This window comes from Ranitomeya variabilis, chromosome 1 (genome assembly GCF_051348905.1).
Source record: "Ranitomeya variabilis isolate aRanVar5 chromosome 1, aRanVar5.hap1, whole genome shotgun sequence".
Lineage (NCBI taxonomy): Eukaryota > Metazoa > Chordata > Amphibia > Anura > Dendrobatidae > Ranitomeya > Ranitomeya variabilis.
In genome coordinates, this window is record NC_135232.1 from 367,379,484 (window position 1) to 367,401,373 (window position 21,890).

Sequence of the window (21,890 nt, forward strand, 5' to 3'; positions counted from 1 at the left end):
AGCCCAAGTCACTGCTGACAGTCTCTGCATACTCATCAATTGGGGAGGCAGCATGAAAAGTGCCGAGGGCAGCAGAAACACTAAAAACGGCCATGGCCATATACTATGCTAACCTATCTTAACACCACTCACCACGATGGGGCAGGCTCTGTGACCGGATGCTGGCGATGCGCTCACTGGACCTGTACTGCAGATCCGCCAGCTTCTTCCGGATCTGGGTACTGGAGCGCTGCACCCCAAATCTCTGGGCTAGGCCCCGACTGATCCTCCGCAGCACAGCCTGCTTATGGAGGACTGGATGTTCTGAGTGCTCATGACACCCATAATCCCTGGCATCTACCTCTGTAACTAAGTAGCGCATTTCTGCGTCGCCCCATGGTGTTGCTCGTCTCCTGGCCGCCATTTTGCCGCCTCTAGTTACAAGCTAGGCCGCAGCAATGTCCTTTAACCCGCCTACAACGCATCAACGCCGTAAACCACGCCCACGACGCATCAACGTCACCGCGGTTATTACAGGACGCTACTGCGTGCGCGAAGGAAGCGGCCTGAATTCTAATCTCCAGGTCAGACTGCGTTCTAAAAGTGACGCATTATCAATACAGCGTCTCCGGTTGCACAGGAAGACTGGAGTGTTGGTGGTTTAATGTATGGATATGTATTTATGTTTAGATAGGTATTTATATTTGTATGTCTGTGAGTATGTATGTGTATATGTAGGTACCTGTGTAGATTTCTGCGCGATGACGCATATAGTGTGCGCGCCGCCTTCTGCCTGATCAGTCAGTGCAGAGAGACGCCGGGACGGGACGTGAGGAGCTGCGGGCAGCAAGAGAGGTGAGTATGTGTTTTATTATTTTTATTGCAGCAGCAGCACAGCTTTCTATGGCACAGCTATGGGGAAATAATGAACGGCGCAGAGCACTATATGGCACAGCAATGGGGAAATAATGAACGGTGCAGAGCACTATATGGCACAGCTATGGTGAAATAATGAACGGTGCAGAGCACTATATGGCACAGCTATGGGGAAATAATGAACGGCGCAGAGCACTATATGGCACAGCAATGGGGAAATAATGAACGGTGCAGAGCACTATATGGCACAGCTATGGGGAAATAATGAACGGTGCAGAGCACTATATGGCACAGCTATGGTGAAATAATGAACGGCGCAGAGCACTATATGGCACAGCTATGGGGCAATAATGAACGGCGCAGAGCACTATATGGCACAGCTATGGGGAAATAATGAACGGCGCAGAGCACTATATGGCACAGCTATGGGGCAATAATGAACGGGCAGAGCACTATATGGCACAGCTATGGGGAAATAATGAACGGTGCAGAGCACTATATGGCACAGCTATGGGGCAATAATGAATGGTGCAGAGCACTATATGGCACAGCTATGGGGAAATAATGAACGGCGCAGAGCACTATATGGCACAGCTATGGGGAAATAATGAACGGTGCAGAGCACTATATGGTACAGCTATGGGAGAAATAATGAACGGCGCAGAGCACTATATGGCACAGCTATGGGGAAATAATGAACGGTGCAGAGCACTATATGGCACAGCTATGGGGAAATAATGAACGGTGCAGAGCACTATATAGCACAGCTATGGGGCAATAATGAACGGCGCAGAGCACTATATGGCACAGCTATGGGGAAATAATGAACGGCGCAGAGCACTATATGGCACAGCAATGGGGAAATAATGAACGGCGCAGAGCACTATATGGCACAGCTATGGGGAAATAATGAACGGCGCAGAGCACTATATGGCACAGCTATGGTGAAATAATAAACGGCGCAGAGCACTATATGGCACAGCTATGGGGCAATAATGAACGGCGCAGAGCACTATATGGCACAGCTATGGGGAAATAATGAACGGCGCAGAGCACTATATGGCACAGCTATGGGGCAATAATGAACGGGCAGAGCACTATATGGCACAGCTATGGGGAAATAATGAACGGCGCAGAGCACTATATGGCACAGCTATGGGGAAATAATGAACGGTGCAGAGCACTATATGGCACAGCTATGGGGCAATAATGAATGGTGCAGAGCACTATATGGCACAGCTATGGGGAAATAATGAACGGCGCAGAGCACTATATAGCACAGCTATGGGGCAATAATGAACGGCGCAGAGCACTATATGGCACAGCTATGGGGCAATAATGAATGGGGCAGAGCACTATATGGCACAGCTATGGGGCAATAATGGTGCAGAGCACTATATGGCACAGCTATGGGGCAATAATGAACGGCGCAGAGCACTATATGGCACAGCTATGGGGAAATAATGAACGGTGCAGAGCACTATATGGCACAGCTATGGGGAAATAATGAACGGCGCAGAGCACTATATGGCACAGCTATGGGGCAATAATGAACGGCGCAGAGCACTATATGGCACAGCTATGGGGCAATAATGAACGGCGCAGAGCACTATATGGCACAGCTATGGGGCAATAATGAACGGTGCAGAGCACCATATGGCACAGCTATGGGGCAATAATGAACGGTGCAGAGCACTGTATGGCACAGCTATGGGGCAATAATGAACGGTGCAGAGCACTATATGGCACAGCTATGGGGCAATAATGAATGGTGCAGAGCACTATATGGCACAGCTATGGGGAAATAATGAACGGCGCAGAGCACTATATGGCACAGCTATGGGGCAATAATGAACGGCGCAGAGCACTATATGGCACAGCTATGGGGAAATAATGAACGGCGCAGAGCACTATATGGCAGAGCAATGGGGAGATAATGAACGGTGCAGAGCACTATATGGCACAGCTATGGGGAAATAATGAACGGCGCAGAGCACTATATGGCACAGCAATGGGGAAATAATGAACGGCGCAGAGCACTATATGGCACAGCTATGGGGAAATAATGAACGGCGCAGAGCACTATATGGCACAGCTATGGTGAAATAATAAACGGCGCAGAGCACTATATGGCACAGCTATGGGGCAATAATGAACGGCGCAGAGCACTATATGGCACAGCTATGGGGAAATAATGAACGGCGCAGAGCACTATATGGCACAGCTATGGGGCAATAATGAACGGGCAGAGCACTATATGGCACAGCTATGGGGAAATAATGAACGGCGCAGAGCACTATATGGCACAGCTATGGGGAAATAATGAACGGTGCAGAGCACTATATGGCACAGCTATGGGGCAATAATGAATGGTGCAGAGCACTATATGGCACAGCTATGGGGAAATAATGAACGGCGCAGAGCACTATATAGCACAGCTATGGGGCAATAATGAACGGCGCAGAGCACTATATGGCACAGCTATGGGGCAATAATGAATGGGGCAGAGCACTATATGGCACAGCTATGGGGCAATAATGGTGCAGAGCACTATATGGCACAGCTATGGGGCAATAATGAACGGCGCAGAGCACTATATGGCACAGCTATGGGGAAATAATGAACGGTGCAGAGCACTATATGGCACAGCTATGGGGAAATAATGAACGGCGCAGAGCACTATATGGCACAGCTATGGGGCAATAATGAACGGCGCAGAGCACTATATGGCACAGCTATGGGGCAATAATGAACGGCGCAGAGCACTATATGGCACAGCTATGGGGCAATAATGAACGGTGCAGAGCACCATATGGCACAGCTATGGGGCAATAATGAACGGTGCAGAGCACTGTATGGCACAGCTATGGGGCAATAATGAACGGTGCAGAGCACTATATGGCACAGCTATGGGGCAATAATGAATGGTGCAGAGCACTATATGGCACAGCTATGGGGAAATAATGAACGGCGCAGAGCACTATATGGCACAGCTATGGGGCAATAATGAACGGCGCAGAGCACTATATGGCACAGCTATGGGGAAATAATGAACGGCGCAGAGCACTATATGGCAGAGCAATGGGGAGATAATGAACGGTGCAGAGCACTATATGGCACAGCTATGGGGAAATAATGAACGGCGCAGAGCACTATATGGCACAGCTATGGGGCAATAATGAACGGGCAGAGCACTATATGGCACAGCTATGGGGAGATAATGAACGGTGCAGAGCACTATATGGCACAGCTATGGGGAAATAATGAACGGGCAGAGCACTATATGGCACAGCTATGGGGAAATAATGAACGGCGCAGAGCACTATATGGCACAGCTATGGGGAGATAATGAACGGTGCAGAGCACTATATGGCACAGCTATGGTGAAATAATGAACGGTGCAGAGCACTATATGGCACAGCTATGGGGAAATAATGAACGGCGCAGAGCACTATATGGCACAGCTATGGGGAGATAATGAACGGTATGGAGCATCTTTTTTTATTTTTGAAATTCACCGGTAGCTGCTGCATTTTCTACCCTAGGCTTATACTCGAGTCAATAAGTTTTCCCAGTTTTTTGTGGCAAAATTAGGGGGGTCGGCTTATACTCGAGTAAAAGCTCAGGCGAAACGCGCGTCGGGTGGGTGCGCGCTGTCACAGGACCTTCTATATGGTTAAGTACCTTATTTCTTATTCCTTGTTTTAGTTTCTTACTTTTTGCTTTTCAGTCCATTATATGGGCCCTTGTATCTATGAGTACTGGAAGGATATCATTGAATCACAGCATGTTATATGCCAATTGCATTATGCTGGTACATGGGCAATTTTACTTTGCTGTGATTATACTCCACTAGACACTATGGTGTTATACGAATAAATCACATCTTCCCAGTATATTGATAGACATAATTGGTGACAATTAAATGAGAAATCTGACACTTAACCTCTATATATAGATATTTATTCATCTAGCCAGTCCCTTTTTTATATATATAAGAAACATAACATGGTTAATTTATTATTTATTAAATGATATAATTGGATATAATATTGTCCGGACTGGCTATTATACTTACCATCATTGGTCCTTGTGCGGCCCTGCACTTCTTTTTCCACCTGTTTTTTCTTTCCCTTTTGTATATGTTATATGAAATTTTATGATTGTTAATAAAGAAACTTTCTCAGTATTTTCTTGAGTTGTGCATTATGTTGTAGGTTCAGTCCATTTTTGTAAATGCACACTACATACTTATTTTTGTATATATGTGTATTGATTCAAGCTTCATGTTAATAGGCGTGTGGAAAACTCTGAAGCGATTAGCCATGATACCGAATGCATTTTCTACAACCCGACGTGCCCTTGACAAGCGGTAATTGAAAATTCTTCTTTCCTCTGTTAGACTTTTTTGGGGGAACGGTTTGATAAGATTGCGATGAAGCGGGAAGGCCTCATCACCGACAAAAACAAAATTAAGGTTGCCTCTAGTCTCAGAGTTGGGAGGCAAGTGAAGGTCACAGTTGTTCAAACGCTCTCCAAAGAGTGTGTGCTCTAAAACACCACCATCGGAAACCCTTCCGTTCATGCCAACATCTACATTTATAAATTTGTAATTCGCGTTAACAAGGGCCATCAGGATGATGCTGAAATAGCCCTTATAATTAAAGAAATAGGATGCGCTGTTCGGTGGTTGAGTGATCCGGACATGTTTCCCGTCCAAAGCGCCACCACAGTTAGGGAACTGCCAAAGCTGCTCAAAATCGGAGGCAATCTTTTTCCATTCCTCCTCCGTGTTGGGAAACTGCATGTAGCTACGTAGACTGTGGAAAATCGCATTACATGTCTCTGGAATTAGAACGCTGAGCAGGGTCCTTGAAATGGCTGAAGAAAAATGCAAGTCTTGTAGCGAGCGCCCGGTGGCCAGGAATCGCAGCGTGACTGCCAATCTTTCATCTGCCGGGATGGCAGCACGCATTGCTGTATCCTTCCGTTGAATCAGTGGAGTAATTCTTTCCAGTAAATGTTTGAAGGATTCCTCAGACATCCGCAGATAGTTGCGGAAATCATGAGGATTCTTATCCTGAAGCTCTCTTACAAGTTGCATGTGGGACAAATCAGACCTCTTCTGCAGCCACTCTCTGGTCCACATGCGACCCTTTCGTTTGGAACGCCTCTCTAGCATCCGTGCCTCATCTTGACGCCGAGCTTCCTCAACCAGCAATGCAGCAAACACAACAGCACACTGCGCATTGTTCATGATGCTGCAAACTGAAACACATAAAATAAAAAGATGAGAAAGTTAAAAAAAAAAAAATAAGAATACATAAAATCATAAAAACATAAATGCACTCCATTCCGTATGCATGACAGAAAACATGCTATAAGGGTGTGCACGCACATGACCCCCTAAAATAGCAGCCCGTGTAAAAGTATATGTACACAGATAGCAGCCAAGCCCTCACTCCCTCCCTCCAGAGCAATGATAGCAGGTAATTATTAGTAGGTGCCCTATAAAAATTTAGGGGAAAATTAAAACGCATTTGAGACCCCAAACGATACCTACCATGCACAAAGTATAGTTGTCAGAAGAATCGTTGAAGAACAGATTATAATTATCGAAATGGAAGAGGAGTAGCAGGCCGGAGAACTCTACAACGATCTGCAATCCACCACGCGCTGAGGAACAAAGGACGGAAGAGCTATCGTGTCACCTCATATGGCAAGGCCGCCAACCAATCAGAACGCAGTAGCGACCACCAATCGGAACTGAATGGGTGCGGAAAAGGCAACGCAAATGCACGCCTATATGTCGGTGTCTGAGTCGTCAACGAAGTCGTTGGTAAGGTGTCAAACACAGCGATGTGTGTTACCCAGCGGGACCTCAATGATCAAAAAAAGGTCCAGGCCATTCCGACACGACCAGCGATCTCACAGCAGGGGCCTGGTCGCTGCTACGTGTCACACATAGCGAGATCGCTACTGAGGTCGCTGTTACGTCACAAAACTTGTGACTCAGCAGCGATCTCGCTAGCGATCTCGCTATGTGTGACGGGGCCTTTAGAGAGATTGTCCAACCCCGAAATCCAATTTTTTTTTTAAAGCTAATCTGTGCTGTATTTTGATATACAACACCCCTTATATATTTTTTTTGTTTCTGCCTTTTGTTCCACCTGAATTTCACTTCACTTTGTTGCCTGTGGCTCTACAAAACTTGACAGTTCCCTGTGATTTATTCATACCTCCCAACCGTCCCAGATCCCGCGGGACTGTCCTGATTTTGACAGTCAGCCCCGGGATCCCGGGAGGGACATTAGTTGTCCCGCACTACGTGCCTAGGGCGGGGACAATGCAGGGGGCAGCACCTGAGTAACTTAGGTTTGTGGCTTTTTTTTTTTTCTAAAAGCTGGGTTACCTCCCCACCGACCCCGCCCCCCCGCCCCCTGTGCGGCGCTGCGCTGCCTGCCACGCTGAGGGAGAGAGACTGAGAGCCAGCAGCGATCAAGATGAGAGGTCAGCGACTCACTACCTCCTGTGTGTGCACGGAGCTCCGGCTTTTCCTGCTCTTATCTGGTATCCCGGCAGAGAAGGAGAGAAGGGGGAGGTGCCGGGACAGTGCAGAGCTGTGAGCAGCCGGAGAAACTGAAGAGCTGCAGTGCACATGGACAGATCAGCCGCCCCTGCAACACAGAGGAGTGTGTGTGTTGTGTGTGTGTGTGTGTGTGTGATGTGTGTGATGCTGCATATGTGTGTGTGATGTGTGTGATGCTGCATGTGTGTGTGTCTGATGCTGTGTGTGTGTATGTGTGGTCTTTTGCTGCGTGTGTGTGTGTGTGAGATGCTGCATGTGTGTGTGTGTGTCATGTGTGTATGAGGTATCTGGTGTGTATGTGATGGGTGCGTGTGTGTGATGGGTGCGTGTGTGTGATGGGTGCGTGTGTGTGATGGGTGCGTGTGTGTGTGTGATGGCTGCATGTGTGTGTGTGATGGCTGCGTGTGTGTGATGGCTGCGAGTGTGTGTGATGGCTGCGTGTGTGTGTGATGGCTGCGTGTGTGTGTGATGGCTGTGTGTGTGTGATAGCTGCGTGTGGGATGCATTTGTGTCAAAGCTGCATGTATTTGTGAGCTGCGTTTGTGATGCTGCGTGTGTATGTGTGATACTGCGTGTGTGTGTGATGCTGCGTGTGTGTGTATGATGCTGCATGTGTGTGAGGTGTGTGTGAGCTGTGTGCGTGTGTGTGAGCGTGTGTGTGAGCTGCTTGCCTGTATGTCATTATACAGTATGGAGAACTGTGGCCATTATACAGCATGGAGCATCATGTGCAGTCATTATACAGTATGGAGCATCATGTGCAGTCATTATACAGTATGGAGCATCATGTGCAGCCAGTATACAGTATGCAGCATCATGTGCGGTCATTATACAGTATGCAGCATCATGTGCGGCCATTATACAGTATGGAGCATCATGTGCAGTCATTATACAGTATGGAGCATCATGTGCAGCCAGTATACAGTATGCAGCATCATGTGCGGTCATTAGACAGTATGCAGCATCATGTGCGGTCATTATACAGTATGGAGCATCATGTGCAGCCAGTATACAGTATGCAGCATCATGTGCTGTCATTATACAGTATGCAGCATCATGTGCGGTCATTATACAGTATGGAGCATCATGTGCGGCCAGTATACAGTATGGAGCATCATATGCGGTCATTATACAGTATGGAGCATCATGTGCGGTCATTATACAGTATGGAGCATCATGTGCGGTCATTAGACAGTATGGAGCATCATGTGCGGTCATTAGACAGTATGGAGAATCATGTGGGGCCATTATACAGTATGGAGCATCATGTGCGGTCATTATACAGTATTGAGCATCATGTGCGGTCATTAGACAGTATGGAGCATCATGTGTAGTCATTATACAGTATGGAGCGTCATGTGTGGCCATTATACAGTATGGGGCATCATGTGTGGTCATTATACAGTATGGAGCATCATGTGCGGTCATTATACAGTATGGAGAATCATGTGTGGTCATTATACAGTATGGAGAATCATGTGGGGCCATTATACAGTATGGAGCATCATATGCGGTCATTATACAGTATGCAGCATCATGTGCGGTCATTAGACAGTATGCAGCATCATGTGCGGTCATTATACAGTATGGAGCATCATGTGCAGCCAGTATACAGTATGCAGCATCATGTGCTGTCATTATACAGTATGCAGCATCATGTGCGGTCATTATACAGTATGGAGCATCATGTGCGGCCAGTATACAGTATGGAGCATCATATGCGGTCATTATACAGTATGGAGCATCATGTGCGGTCATTATACAGTATGGAGCATCATGTGCGGTCATTAGACAGTATGGAGCATCATGTGCGGTCATTAGACAGTATGGAGAATCATGTGGGGCCATTATACAGTATGGAGCATCATGTGCGGTCATTATACAGTATTGAGCATCATGTGCGGTCATTAGACAGTATGGAGCATCATGTGTGGTCATTATACAGTATGGAGAATCATGTGGGGCCATTATACAGTATGGAGCATCATATGCGGTCATTATACAGTATGCAGCCTCATGTGCGGTCATTATACAGTATGGAGCATCATGTGCGGTCATTATACAGTATGGAGCATCATGTGCGGCCATTATACAGTATGCATGCGGTCATTATACAGTATGGAGCGTCATGTGTGGCCATTATTCAGTATGGGGCATCATGTGTGGTCATTATACAGTATGGAGCATCATGTGCGGTCATTATACAGTATGGAGAATCATGTGTGGTCATTATACAGTATGGAGAATCATGTGGGGCCATTATACAGTATGGAGCATCATATGCGGTCATTATACAGTATGCAGCCTCATGTGCGGTCATTATACAGTATGGAGCATCATGTGTGGTCATTATACAGTATGGAGCATCATGTGCGGCCATTATACAGTATGCATGCGGTCATTATACAGTATGGAGCGTCATGTGTGGCCATTATACAGTATGGGGCATCATGTGTGGTCATTATACAGTATGGAGCATCATGTGTGGTCATTATACAGTATGGAGCATCATGTGCGGCCATTATACAGTATGCATGCGGTCATTATACAGTATGGAGTGTCATGTGTGGCCATTATACAGTATGGGACATCATGTGTGGTCATTATACAGTATGGAGCACTGTGTGGCCATATTTTTTTGTTTATAATTATTGTATATGAAACAGTGTGATCAGCAGTGCTAAATGGGTGTGGTTGGGACGTGGATATGGGTGTGACTAATTATGAATGGGTGTGGTCAGAGGCGTGGCCTAAAATTTGCCACGGCGCGCTTGGCGCGCCGCAAACTCTGTCCCTCTTTCCCATCTTCAAAAGTTGGGAGGTATGGATTTATTATCCAACCTCACAATCAGAGCCCAGCCTCAGTGTCCAGCCATGCCCTCTGCACACTCATTGGCTGTCAGTAATCTGTCCCCTGCGCTGACCTCTGTCATCACTCCAGTACTGGAAATAGCAGAGCAGTGTCCTGTGTCTATGGAAAGCAGCAAAGTCACTCCACACCACATCACATCCACAGTGGTGGCAGAGCTTCACGTCTCTACATCACATCCACAGTGTTGATAGAGCTTTACCTGTCCCCACATCACATGCACAGTAGTGATAGAGATTCACATGTCCGCACATCACATTCATAGAGGTCACAGAGCTTCACATGTCTCCACATCACATCCACAGTGATGCTAGAGCTTCACGTCTCTACGTCACATCCACAGTGGTGATAGAGCTACACATGTTCCCACATCACATCCACAGTGGTGATAGAGCTTTACATGTCCCCACATCACATGCACAGTAGTGATAGAGATTCACATGTCCCCACATCACATTCATAGAGGTCACAGAGCTTCACATGTCTCCACATCACATCCACAGTGATATTACAATGTCACATGTCACATTAACCCTGACACATTAGTACTATGAGGTTTAGAGTCAATAGTGATGTGTGTGTATATCTAAGGCTACTTTCACACTAGCGTCGGCACGGGGCCGTAGTGCTGCGTCGGCCCGACGTACCGACGCATACTGTGAAAAAAATGCCCCAACGTGGACAGCGGAAGCAGTCTTACAACGCTTCCGCTGCCCCATTGTAATGTCCGGGGAGGAGGGGGCAGAGTTTCGGCCGCGCATGCGCGGTTGAAAATGGCGGACTCGACGCACAAAAAAAGTTACATTAACATTTTTTTGTGCCTAGGGTCCGCCAAAGCACGACGGTTGCGACGTGTGGCTATACGTCGCAATGCGTCGCTAATGTTAGTCTATGGGGAAAAAACACATCCTGCAGACAACTTTGCAGGATGCATTTTTTCTCCTAAACGACGCATTGCGACGTACAACCAAAAATGCTAGTGTGGCAGTACCCTAAATGTAAATCGTGCATCAAGGGTATATCAACACTGATTCAAAGTTGAGATCACTCAAACAATGCTCCATCAACCTCTGGAATGCTCCTGGGGCATTGGACAAGCCGAACGGCATCCTTTCGAACTCGTAGAGTCCCATGGGTAAGATGAAAGCAGTCTTCACCTTGTCTTTCTCAGCCACCGGTACCTGCCAGTATCCTCTCCAGATCAAGAGTTGAGAAGAATTTTGCATGACTCAGAGTGGATAATAACTCTTCTATTCATTGAAGAGGATAGGAAATGCGGACGGCCTGGGCATTTAGCCTCCGGTAATCCACACAAAACCAGAGAGACCCATCCTTTTTCCGCACCAAGACCACTGGAGCAGCTCAAGGACCCCAACTCTCAAATCTTGAATCACCTGATTCTCCAACATGCTGGACACCATGTCTTTCACCTCTTGGTAAATCTTTGACAGAATTTGCTGACACCGCTTTCATATTGGTGTGGCATTGTTGGTAGGGATTTCATGTTCAATAGCGGTAGCACACCCGAAGTCGTTGTCATGCCTTGGGAACACCTTCTGAATATCCCACAAAGTTTCATCAAGAAGCTTTTGTTGTCCTGGGAACAAGGTCCGGCAGTCCACCCCCATCAGGTCCATGATTGCCTGGCCATTCCAATCCACAGTTGGAGCCTTTTTTCACTGGACATCTATGGCATAAGTACAGGCCGATCTCCTATTTGGCTGTAATGTGAAGCTGATTCTAGGCAATACTTTCCAATCAGATACATAGACTTTGGCCAGCAGGGTACCTCTTGGAATGGTCAACACGCTGTCCAGAACATTAATACAACGTACAGCCATGCACCCATCCTTCACAGTGACAAGGGCTTTGACCACCAGTGGTCTGTTTATCATCTTCTCTTGATTAATGGGCTCAATCAGGACCTCCAGTCCACTCAGACGGCATCCTGCTCCCACCGGCAACATCAATATCTGCTCCTGCCATGGTAGGATTTTCACTGAAGTATTACGTGGCACTCTCACCCGTCTGTTGGCCCAGTCACACATGGGGCTCTTTTGCATGCTGCAGCTCCTCACCATCTGCTGCAGAATCTTCTGAGTTGGCCGGTGTATGGTGACCAATTGCAAATATTTAGGCCCTTCTTTGGCATAGAGATGGTGGGCCAGATCCCTGAACACGTTCATGCCCAGGGGTACATCTAATCCTCTCCTGGACGGATAGTCTACAAGCATGATCCCCTTCTTGCCAAGGTCCTGCTTGAACAGCTGTATTAACATCCAGACTATTCCCTGTATGTCCATCTCATGGTTATTGGCAGCCATCAGCCTGATGATGCTTCCATCGTCCGGCTCCATCATGTGCCCAAAATGCCTTTCAAAGAACTCCATGGGCATGATAGTACACTCTGACTCTGTGTCAACTAGACAGCGTACCTTTTGACCTTCTAACTCAGCTTCCATAAAAGGAATGCTGGCATATAAGTCATGTTCATTTCACATCGGACTTGGCTTTTGGTCGACCACCGCAGGGTGCCTGACTACAGCGGCTGCTGGAAGTTTAAGGCCAACTCAATCTCCATTTTTACAGAGCAGTGCCTAGCAATGTGTCCATTACGTAAACAGCACCAGCATTGGGTCCCCTGGAGGGATCGTGTCCCCTATGTGCCATAGCCCACGAGATTTTGCATTCTATTTGGTCTTGTCATTTGGCCTTGGGGCCGTGGTACCGCTGTCAGTGCTGGGGGTGGCCGAGTCCTTATCTGAGCTGCCTCTAAGCAGAGGTCCTGTATTTGTTCTTGCATTGCTGTCGTCAAAGTTTGGACCTCATATCTCACTGCCTTCTATGACCCACTTTGACTTGGGCACTGCTCACAAATTTCTTAACCACAGGATTTGGCTCCTCTTCCCGCTCCAGGGCAGCCAGGCAAATATCATCAAATGTCAGAGAAGCGTTACCTAGAGTTATCTCTTGGAGTTTGTCCTGTAAAGACTTATTAGCCATCGCAGCAATGAACTTGTCTCACAGAAGTTGATCCAGCTCTTGAAAGGTGCCCATGCCAGTTCGTTTGTGTCTCCAGATCTCCTCTATGTCTTCCTGAAGGGTGTTCGCATCAGTGCTTCCCCCTCACGCTGTGGTCAATTAAAGAATTTGCTCAACAGCTGTGAAACCTGTACATAGGTCACGTGGACCATTTCCAACAGAGAAAATATATTCTCTATAGTGTCCCTTTCAGATTCAGAGCGCACCATTAATGTCCGCCTGGCATTGACCTCTAACGAGATACTTCTGCTTGTAACTCCGGGGTCAGATAATACAACTTGACTGCACTTCAAACCCTCTCGATCCAATCCTGAAGGCCCATGTTGTTACTATCAAATTTGGCCATGTGGTTAAGCAGGGTTCCTGCTAGAAGGTACCCTACCTGGACTGACATCGCAAGATCAGGCCATACTGGTAGCATAGGGGCCGATTGGCTAAGCAGGAACCTGGAACGGGACCCTGAGTCGACTTCGAGGACCAGTTTTCTGCTGTTTTCCCATCCATAACGATCGCTGTATTTTGCTGACTAAGCCAAGTTGTAAATCATGCACAAAGGGTGTTGATCGAGATACAGCGGAGTCACAGATGGGAAAAGAACCAATTTCACTCAGTCCACTTTCTGTAACTATTTTACTTAGGGATGAAATTACTCCTACTCAGTTTTGATAACCACACAAAGAGTACACATCAAACAAATATTTAGCAAGAAGGCTATATCCACTGTGCTGAACAGCTTGGCATCCAAGATAACTGTTTCTGTTATATTCTTTACGTAAATTTACCTGTTGGCATGCTCATGTGAACCAGCCGCCATTACCTTATTACATCCTGAGAGAAGCTGGTTTAATTAAATGAGGGCAAAGTACGGCTTGCCTGCGGTTCAGCACAGTGATTCACAATCCTAAGAATATGTACTTCTATTCCTATTTCCCAAGCAAATATTCCCCTCCCGTTCTGGTGTAATCTCAAGAAAACTAGAGGAAACGTCTGTACTCAACTGTATTAAGAATATTCCAAAATTAACCATATTTACATACATATCAGCAAAGGTGCCGTGGAAAAAGTCTGTTGAAGTTGAACCATTGCTTCGATTTATATTGTTCCACAGGGACTCCTCTTCCAGCAGACAAATAGGAAACACAAGTCTTGTCTCGGGTTCGCTGCGTGCTGTGTCAGCACCAAAGAGTTGCATAGAATATTCAGTCACTGAACTGCGAGGGAATGTGGTCCGTAAAGTCAATATACCTAACTAACTATAAGCCTTGTCTCTAGGCGCCAAAAATATATTGTGATGCATGCACGTTTACTTACTGCGGCATCACAGTGGGCTTTAATGTCCTTTTGCTGGGTCTGTTCAGAACAAAATAATCAGCACATGCAGGCTGATGCGGAGTTCCTCCAGCCAGTGAGCAATACTAAGGATGCTTTTCATGTGACTGTTTCACGTGGCGTAGCACCTCTCTTTCCAGCTCCCTGTCCTTTCTTTTCTTTAACAGCATGTATGGCAGAAATGCCCTCACGCCAGGACAGGTTCAGACCCTGGACCAGCTCAGCTCCAATCTACTGCTGCTTCTCACTCAGAGGGGTGCTGTCACGAGAGGATAGAGTCAGATCCCTCTCCAGCACAGCCTCACTCACCCCTGATTCCTGCAGAAGTTGCTTGACCATATAGAATTGCTGTTAGTAACATATCTTTGTAACTCGATTTATGATTGGTCCATTCTAAACTATATAACCTTGCTCTTGTTGGTGTGATGCAACCCCCAGAAGAAGGCAATGGCCGAAACGTGTGTAGGGGCAGTCAGCGTCACCCACCAGAGGTAACCTTTGTACCATCTTGATTTTTTCCTGTAGTTCTTCACACTTCTTTAGGAGAATGCATTTCCATTAGGATGTTTTATGTTTTTTTCTTGTATGTGTTATCTTGTGAAGTGTGTTATCTCCTCAATCTTTATTTACAACCTCTTTATAACATGTGGTGGGTTGCTGGTGCCAATTTTTTGGTTTCCCACTTTTATTAACCTTGTTAGTTTTTTTGTTTTTCTTACTTTTTTTCAAGAAAATTGTGTGTCTTTTATTATGATTGGTTCTTGGGTACATTTTTTTTCTCTTTCTGATTCTACTGAAATGTATGTTCAGTAAATGCACTCAATACTTGGTTGGGGCTCCTTTTGCATCAATTACTGGATCAATGTGGCGTGGCATGGAGGTGATAAGCCTGTGGCACTGCTGAGGAGTTATGGAAGCCCTGGTTGCTTTGATAGCAGCCTTCAGCTCGTCTGCATTGTTGGGTCTGGTGTCTCTCATCTTCCTCTTGACAATACCCCATAGATTCTTTATGGGGTTAAAGTCAGGCGAGTTTGCTGGCCAGTCAAGAACAGTGATACTGTTATTTTTAAACCAGGTATTGTTACTATTGGCAGTGTGGACAGGTGCCAAGTCCTGCTTGAAAAATAAATGTACATCTCCAAAAAGATTGTTGGCAGAGGGAAGCATGAAGTGCTTTAAAATTTACTGGTGGACCCACCAGTGGACCCACACCAGCAGATCACTGATTGTGGAAACTTCGCACTAGACCTCAACCAGCTTCCTCCAGACTCCAGTCCTGTTCTTTTTCTCCTTGGCCCAGGTAAGTCGCTTCTGGTGTTGTCTATTGGTCATGAGTGGCTTGACACAAGGAATGCAACACTTATAGCTCTTGGACCTGGATATGTCTGTGTGTGGTAACTCTTGAAGCAATGACTCCAGCAGCAATCCACTCCATGTGAATCTCCCCCAAATTTTGAATGGCCTTTTCTTAACAATCCTTTCAAGGCTGTGTTTATCCTGGTTGCTTGTGCACCTTTTTCTACCACACTTTTTACTTCCACTCAACTTTGCATTAATACGCTTGGATACAGCAATCTGTGAACAGCCAGCTTGTTTAGCAATGACCTTTTGTGGCTTACCCTCCTTGTGGAGTGTGTCAATGATTGCCTTCTGGACATCTGTCAAGTCAGCAGTCTTCCCCATGATTGTGAAGCCTACTGAAAAAGACTAAGGGACCTTTTTAAATGCTTAGGAAGCCTTTACACATGTTTTTTTTATAATTTTTCTAATTATCTGAGATAATGACTTTTCGGTTTTCATTGGCTATAAGCCATAATCATCAACATTAACAGAAATAAACACTTGAAATAGATCACTCTGTTGGCAATGACTCTGTATAATACATGAGTTTCCCTTTTTGTATTGAAGAACTGAAGTAAATTAACTTTTTGATGATATTCTAATTTTGTGAGAAGTGCCTGTACATTGTACGTGATGTGCACAATTACAGTCATGTGCTGACCAGTAGGGTTGAGCGACTTTCATTTTTTTAAGATCGAGTAGGGTTTTGGGAAACCCGATTTTGTCCAGAGTCGAGTCGAGTGCAGTCGGCCGATTATCGCTAAAAGTCGGGGATCGACCGAAACACGAAACCCAATGCAAGTCAATGGGGAAGCATAGTCGGCAGTGAGTGGAGGCCAGGAAAACACCTACAGTGCCCATTTTAATGCCAAAAACATCCATTCTTGTTTCTGAAGCTTGCCAATCTTACTTAACTGTATAATAATAGTTGGGCATAGGGAATTGGGGGAAAGTTGTGGGGGGAGTAGGGCTGGCTCAAGTTTTTCGTGGGCCCAGGAAATGCGGACTACGTCATGGCGGTGTTGCAGGGAAAGGTAAGTATTTAAACGTTGCAAGTGCTGTGATCCTGAGCAAGCAGGCCCACTCGTTCGCATTGGCACTGGCACAGGGCCCCTCAAAGTACGGCGGTGTGTTTGCATGGCGGGGGCGCCTCCCACCAGCAGCGACACTTTTGCGTACTCTGAGGGGCCCTGTGCCAGTGACGTCGCCAACGAGTATGCCCCCCCACCTGATGAAGGAACCTGCACTTTCATCTGCACCTTCCTCTTTGTCCCTGTGTAAGGTGGTATAACATGCGGGAAGGGGAACCTTACTTTCAGCAGGGTCAGATTCTGGCTGTGTAGAGTACAAGGGGAATGTAGTGGTCTAGGTCAATGTACCAGCAGACTCATTTAGCAGTGGCTGGGCAATGGGCAGGATGAGGAGGAAACAGATATAGGGCCAAAGAATAAAGTAGGCTAAATGCAGTTCAAAATTGGTAACAGGACTAAACAGGCGGCATTGCTTTGTTCAGTGGAGTAGCAAACCCAAGAGCAGCAGACACTGTTTCAAGGGCCTAACCACACTAGTAGGCCAAATGCAGTTTAATATCTGATAGTATAGGGCGAAAGCCAGAATGTGGAAGCTCAGCTTTGTTCAGTTGAGGACAACACCAGGGAGGGGCAGACACCTTTAGTAGGCCGGAAAAGCCTATTGCATTTTTTAAAATGGTAATTTGGAGCAGAAGGTTGAAGCTCAGCTTTATTTAGTTGAGGACAACACCAGGCAGGGGCACACAGACAGACACCTTTAGTAGGCCGGAAAAGCCTATTGCATTTTTTAAAATGGTAATTTGGAGCAGAAGGTTGAAGCTCAGCTTTATTTAGTTGAGGGCAACACCAGGCAGGGGCACACAGACAGACACCTTTAGTAGGCCGGAAAAGCCTATTGCATTTTTTAAAATGGTAATTTGGAGCAGAAGGTTGAAGCTCAGCTTTATTTAGTTGAGGGCAACACCAGGGAGGGGCAGAAGCCGTTAGTAGGCCCTAACCACCATTTTTTTTTTTAAAAACCACTTAATGAGAGCCGGAAGGTTGAAGCTCAGCTTTATTTAGTTGAGGGCAACACCAGGGAGGGGCAGAAGCCGTTAGTAGGCCCTAACCAAAGTTGAAGGCCAAATGCAGTTTAATTTCTGATACTATAGGCCGAAAGCCAGAAGGTGGAAGCTCCAATTTAGACAGTGGAGGACAATTTGAATTAGGGACTGCAGACAGACTTAGTAGGCTGTCCCCTGTGGACCATGCATCCACCACATTAACCCATTGCGCCGTAATGGACACGTAATCTTCCGTGGCCATGCCTACAGGTCCATGCGTCTGTTGTCAGGTGCACCTTTGTACTCACAGATTGCCAGAGTGCATGGACAATGCGGTCTTCTACATGCTGGTGGAGGGTTGGGATGGCTTTTCTCGCAAAAGAAGTGTCGACTGGTTAGCTTGTAGCGTGGTACAGCGTAGTCCATCATGGCCTTATTAATAGTAAATAAAATATATAACTAGGCTCTATGAACTTTTAAATAGGTTCCAGGGGTACACGGGCAGCATTGGTGTGGTCAGTGGAGGAGTATTGCAAGTAGGGGCTGCAGACAGGCTATCAAAGGCCTAAAATACCAAACAGTAGGCACTCATGGCAGTTTTACATCGGTTACATGGATACACAGGCAGGCACTCCAGGCAGCATTGTGGTCAGTGGAGGAGTATTGCAAGTAGGGGCCGCAGACAGGCTATCAAAGGCCTAAAATAACAAACAGTAGGCAGTCATGGCAGTTTTACATCGGTTACATGGATACACAGGCAGGCACTCCAGGCAGCATTGTGTTCAGTGGAGGAGTATTGCAAGTAGGGGCCGCAGACAGGCTATCAAAGGCCTAAAATAACAAACAGTAGGCAGTCATGGCAGTTTTACATCGGTTACATGGATACACAGGCAGGCACTCCAGGCAGCATTGTGGTCAGTGGAGGAGTATTGCAAGTAGGGGCCGCAGACAGGCTATCAAAGGCCTAAAATAACAAACAGTAGGCAGTCATGGCAGTTTTACATCGGTTACATGGATACACAGGCAGCTAGGTGGTGAGTGGAGGAGTAATTAAAGTAAGGACCGCAGACAGGCTATCAAAGGCCTAACATAACAAACAATAGGCTCATGGCAGTTTTACAGCGGTTACATGGATAGACGGGCAGGCAGCTTGGTGGTGAGTGGAGGAGTATTTAAAGTAGGGACCGCAGACAGGCTATCAAAGGCCTAACATAACAAACAATAGGCTCATGGCAGTTTTACAGCGGTTACATGGATACACGGGCAGGCAGCTTGGTGGTGAGTGGAGGAGTATTTAAAGTAGGGACCGCAGACAGGCTTCAAAGGCCTAACATAAGAAAATGGGCTGGCTGTAGGCACTTTATAATTGGTTCCAGGGGTACACGGGCAGCAGTGGTCTGGCCAGTGGAGGACTAGTGGAAGGAGGGACCGCAGACAGGCTTCAAAGGCCTAACATAAAAAAATGGGCTGGCTGTAGGCACTTTATAATTGGTTCCAGGGGTACACGGGCAGCAGTGGTCTGGTCAGTGGAGGACTAGTGGAAGGAGGGACCGCAGACAGGCTTCAAAGGCCTAACATAAAAAAATGGGCTGGCTGTAGGCACTTTATAATTGGTTCCAGGGGTACACGGGCAGCAGTGGTCTGGTCAGTGGAGGACTAGTGGAAGGAGGGACCGCAGACAGGCTTCAAAGGCCTAACATAAAAAAATGGGCTGGCTGTAGGCACTTTATAATTGGTTCCAGGGGTACACGGGCAGCAGTGGTCTGGCCAGTGGAGGACTAGTGGAAGGAGGGACCGCAGACAGGCTTCAAAGGCCTAACATAAAAAAATGGGCTGGCTGTAGGCACTTTATAATTGGTTCCAGGGGTACACGGGCAGCAGTGGTCTGGTCAGTGGAGGACTAGTGGAAGGAGGGACCGCAGACAGGCTTCAAAGGCCTAACATAAAAAAATGGGCTGGCTGTAGGCACTTTATAATTGGTTCCAGGGGTACACGGGCAGCAGTGGTCTGGCCAGTGGAGGACTAGTGGAAGGAGGGACCGCAGACAGGCTTCAAAGGCCTAACATAAAAAAATGGGCTGGCTGTAGGCACTTTATAATTGGTTCCAGGGGTACACGGGCAGCAGTGGTCTGGCCAGTGGAGGACTAGTGGAAGGAGGGACCGCAGACAGGCTTCAAAGGCCTAACATAAAAAAATGGGCTGGCTGTAGTCACTTTATAATTGGTTCCAGGGGTACACGGGCAGCAGTGGTCTGGTCAGTGGAGGACTAGTGGAAGGAGGGACCGCAGACAGGCTTCAAAGGCCTAACATAAAAAAATGGGCTGGCTGTAGGCACTTTATAATTGGTTCCAGGGGTACACGGGCAGCAGTGGTCTGGTCAGTGGAGGACTAGTGGAAGGAGGGACCGCAGACAGGCTTCAAAGGCCTAACATAAAAAAATGGGCTAGCTGTAGGCACTTTATAATTGGTTCCAGGGGTACACGGGCAGCAGTGGTCTGGTCAGTGGAGGACTAGTGGAAGGAGGGACCGCAGACAGGCTTCAAAGGCCTAACATAAAAAAATGGGCTGGCTGTAGGCACTTTATAATTGGTTCCAGGGGTACACGGGCAGCAGTGGTCTGGTCAGTGGAGGACTAGTGGAAGGAGGGACCGCAGACAGGCTTCAAAGGCCTAACATAAAAAAATGGGCTGGCTGTAGGCACTTTATAATTGGTTCCAGGGGTACACGGGCAGCAGTGGTCTGGCCAGTGGAGGACTAGTGGAAGGAGGGACCGCAGACAGGCTTCAAAGGCCTAACATAAAAAAATGGGCTGGCTGTAGGCACTTTATAATTGGTTCCAGGGGTACACGGGCAGCAGTGGTCTGGCCAGTGGAGGACTAGTGGAAGGAGGGACCAAAGACAGGCTTCAAAGGCGTAACATAAAAAAATGGGCTGGCTGTAGGCACTTTATAATTGGTTCCAGGGGTACACGGGCAGCAGTGGTCTGGTCAGTGGAGGACTAGTGGAAGGAGGGACCGCAGACAGGCTTCAAAGGCCTAACATAAAAAAATGGGCTGGCTGTAGGCACTTTATAATTGGTTCCAGGGGTACACGGGCAGCAGTGGTCTGGCCAGTGGAGGACTAGTGGAAGGAGGGACCGCAGACAGGCTTCAAAGGCCTAACATAAAAAAATGGGCTGGCTGTAGGCACTTTATAATTGGTTCCAGGGGTACACGGGCAGCAGTGGTCTGGCCAGTGGAGGACTAGTGGAAGGAGGGACCGCAGACAGGCTTCAAAGGCCTAACATAAAAAAATGGGCTGGCTGTAGGCACTTTATAATTGGTTCCAGGGGTACACGGGCAGCAGTGGTCTGGCCAGTGGAGGACTAGTGGAAGGAGGGACCGCAGACAGGCTTCAAAGGCCTAACATAAAAAAATGGGCTGGCTGTAGGCACTTTATAATTGGTTCCAGGGGTACACGGGCAGCAGTGGTCTGGTCAGTGGAGGACTAGTGGAAGGAGGGACCGCAGACAGGCTTCAAAGGCCTAACATAAAAAAATGGGCTGGCTGTAGGCACTTTATAATTGGTTCCAGGGGTACACGGGCAGCAGTGGTCTGGTCAGTGGAGGACTAGTGGAAGGAGGGACCGCAGACAGGCTTCAAAGGCCTAACATAAAAAAATGGGCTGGCTGTAGGCACTTTATAATTGGTTCCAGGGGTACACGGGCAGCAGTGGTCTGGCCAGTGGAGGACTAGTGGAAGGAGGGACCGCAGACAGGCTTCAAAGGCCTAACATAAAAAAATGGGCTGGCT